We start from the raw sequence: 3,851 nt of genomic DNA, 5'->3' as shown, positions 1-3,851 counted from the left end.
ACTGAAACTGAGTACCCTACTGCAAACATTTCTACTTTCCTTGCTATTCCTCCTTTGGAGAGATCTTGGTCTTTCTGTTGCGGGGCTGTCCATCTTCCTCGCTGCTTGAAAGCTGATGGTACTGCCAGGGTGCCTAAACCTTCGAGGGCTGTTAGTGCTTCCACTTCAGGCTGTAAGTCTATCTTATTTTCTCCTTTTTTCCTATTCTGGCTCTTCAGTGATATTTAGTCTATACTGCTAATGTAGTGTTTCGTGTTATAGCCATAAGGTCATCTACTCGCCTTGCCAGATTTGGTATGGCTGACCTCTCAGCCAGGTTGGCTAAGATCAAGGAGGAAGGCTCCCAGGGAAGTGGAGATGTTGAGCCTGTTATTGATTTAACTGAATTGCCTGATGCTTCCAAGGTTTCTTCCGCTCCTACTGCCTCTGCTGAAACAAGTTCAGCAGCCCAGAAGAGAAAAATTGAAGATGTTGATATATCTGCCCCAGTCAGGGAGGTGAAAGCCAGGGTGAATAATGTGGAGGCTGCCAAGGTGAAGATTAAGGATTATGCTGCTTCCAAGTCAGATGTCATGATCACCCTTGACCCTGTCGAGACTGCTACCCAGGCAGTTGCTTTAGTGGACCACTCTGTCAGCCTTTTGGCAAGTGCCTTGGCTGCTGTGAGGGAGGTAGGCTATTTTTATCATTATGTGTATTTTGTAATATGTGTATTTTGTTTAGATGTTTTTATTATTATGGCATAATATTCATATTATTCTTTTTGCTTTTGGTCAGGGTGTCGCGGCCTGTCTCCACAATGCTCATCAAGCTACTTCTCTGGTAGTTAGGATTGACCTGATGAGATCATATTATGATAAGCTGAAGTCTGAACTGGACTTTGCACGGGCTGACCTGGCTGCTAAAGCTGCTGACTTGGCGAGGGCGCAGCCTGAGAAGGATGCTGCTATGGCTGAGACAGATTCAAATAAACAGCTCTTGCAGGAGGCTTTGGACAGAAATGAAGAGCTTACTCAAAAGAGGGATGATTTGGAGTTTAAGCTTGATGATGCCTCCCTTTATTTTTATATTAAGGGGAAGGTAGCTGCTATGTCGGAGCCTGTTGAGGCCAGGGCAAATTGGAACCCTGAAGCTGAGATGGCTTTTGCTGCTTCAAAGTATCCTGACCTGCATAACATGGGAAATGAACAGGAGGTTGATTCTCCAGGGGAGCAGGATGTTGATGCTGATCCAGCTAAGAGTGGGAGTGCTAATGCTGTTTCTAAGGAGAAGCAGTAATTTGATTTTTTCTTTGTTGGTATTTGGCCCATCCAGGGGGGATGTCCCTGGACAAACAATTTTATTTTTTCTGTCTCTGTTTAGGTCAGGGAGACTATCCCTGGCCTTTATGAATATTTTGGTGCCTTTGCCCCCGGGGGTAAGGGCTTTATTAGTATGATTGTAATGGCCTTCCTTGGCTGATTTTGCTTATTTCCTTGACATTTAGTTTGCTTTTAAAATTTCTTTGAACCTGTGAACTCTGTTTTTCCAATCCTGCGGACTTGTCAAGATTTCTATTTTGTTAACCTGTGAAATATTTTTTGATCTTGTCCTGTCATTTGAACTGTCGTGAGTAATTCAACCAAGTATGGTTTTGGCCATAGTGGTTGAAGGGGTGGGAAAACCGGCCTGACAGGAAGGCTTATGTCCCCTGCCTTACTGGAGGGCTTGGTACTCGGTCTGACAGGAGGGGTTTTTAGACTAATGGTTGGGATGGCACACCCTTCCACCGTCTTGCTGCATCCAGCCGTTTGTAAACATGTGCAGTAAACCTAGTCAGGCCAGGCAATTATTTCATGCCTGATTGGTCCTGACATTTACTGTATCCGGTGATGGTTACCAATTCGTTAGGCACAATTAAGTGCAAAGTTTTGTTTCAGATTTTGACATATAGTAGAGTAGCCCTCAATCCTGAATATTTATGCATATAAACATTTATCATGTATAATTGTTCAGGATTCAAGAAATAAGAGGAGTTGAGTTAGTTAAATATATAGACATGGATTGCACATAGAACATATGAAACACGTAATTTTTCAGATAGCACATCAGGTTGAATTACTGATAGTAAGGATATGATTTTGTACCTGATTATGGCCTGATATCGGCTTTATACATGGAATAATATTAAATGAGTTACATTCCAAGATCTTGGGATCATTTCTCCTTCTAATGTTTGGAGCCTGTATGCTCCTTGTCCAACGATTGAATCAATTAAGTAGGGGCCTTCCCATGTGGGGCAAGCTTGCCTGCTGATTTTTCTTTTTTTTGTTTGAAGAAACTTTTCGTAGGACGAGATCTCCTTCCATGAAGACTCTAATTTTAACATTTTTATTGTAAGTTCTGGCTACTGCTTGCTGGTATGCTGCCATCCTGATTTTGGCAGTCTCTTAGCTCTTCTGTCAAGACCAGGTTATCTTGCATCAGGTCTTTGTTTGCTTCAACATTGTTCAGGTTATATCTTGATGTTGGCACCCGGACTTCTGCAGGACAGCTTCACAGCCATACACCAAAGAATAATGTGTTTGGTCTGTTGATGTCTTTGGAGTTGTCCTGTCTGCCCATAGTACTAATGGAAGTTCTTCAGCCCATGTGCCTCGTCTTCTTTTTAGTTTATTCTTTAGGCAGCTTATGACTACCTTGTTACTGGATTCAGCCTGGCCATTAGCTTTTGGATTATCTAAGGGTGGATGTTACCAGGCTGATATTTCATTCTTGACAAAATGCCTGGGTCTTTTTGTTAGAAATCTATATCTCATTATACAACATATTCTTATATGTTACAATTTAATTTAGTTATAAAATTAAATTAGATCTTATGCATGCAAACATAAATAGAAGTAAAGAAGAAATCATGTTCCTTACTATGTGATTTTGGCTTTATGGGCACCAACAAGATCTCCTTCTTGTTAGTTCTTGAGCATTCCAAATAATGGATGAAAAAAGATTCAAGTATAGAATCTCTCCCAAAAGTGAATACCTAAGGAATACTCTTAAAGACTAAAATAATATGATCTAGTATTAGGATTAGTCTTATTTAAAATATGACACAAAATTAATTTTATACTCTTGAAAAATCGGTTCAAGAGGAAAGATTTTGTGAGGTTTATTTTTCTCTAAGACTTTTCACAAGATGGAGAGTTAATTTTCTTACACTAGAAAAAATGTGTGTGATGAATGAATAATGAAATGATAGATAAAAAACTCTATCATTTCACTATGGCAAAACCGGTTGGAGGAGGGAAGATGGCCAATGCATGAGGCCAATTTTCTTCCCAAGAAACAACTAGGCATGCAAGGCTAGGAGACTAGGATATGATTGTGTTTTCCACTAAAAATATAGAAACACATTATAAACCTAATACACCCTCCTATTTTCGGCACTCTTAATAAAATGGGTAGTCCATTTTATTTTGTCATTTGTCAAATGTGACATGTTACTTGACATGTGAAATTGTAATGTATTTTTAGCATATTACAAATCAACATACTCATAAAATATGTCATATACAAAATCGACTCGTAATTCGTAATTACTTGTGCCAAAACGGTTAATCAAATTATAAATTACAACGTCTTGTATTTATAATAATAAATTATTCATTCAATTTCAATTGTTTCGTAAACAATAATTTTATCTAAGCAATAAAACAATTCCATCACTTAGACCGTATCTAATTTAATCGAATTACAATAAGACACGTTAATTTTACTCACAAAATCATCCGTCAATTTTAAGCAATTTAGTTAACTCGTATCGGCGCATACGATTAATTAAATAATCAATTAAGAGTATTTCCCTATAGGTATGA

Source organism: Silene latifolia, chromosome X, assembly GCF_048544455.1.
Source record: "Silene latifolia isolate original U9 population chromosome X, ASM4854445v1, whole genome shotgun sequence".
NCBI classification, from domain to species: domain Eukaryota; kingdom Viridiplantae; phylum Streptophyta; class Magnoliopsida; order Caryophyllales; family Caryophyllaceae; genus Silene; species Silene latifolia.
The sequence above is the reverse complement of the archived record's forward strand: the minus strand, read 5'-3'. Positions refer to the sequence as shown.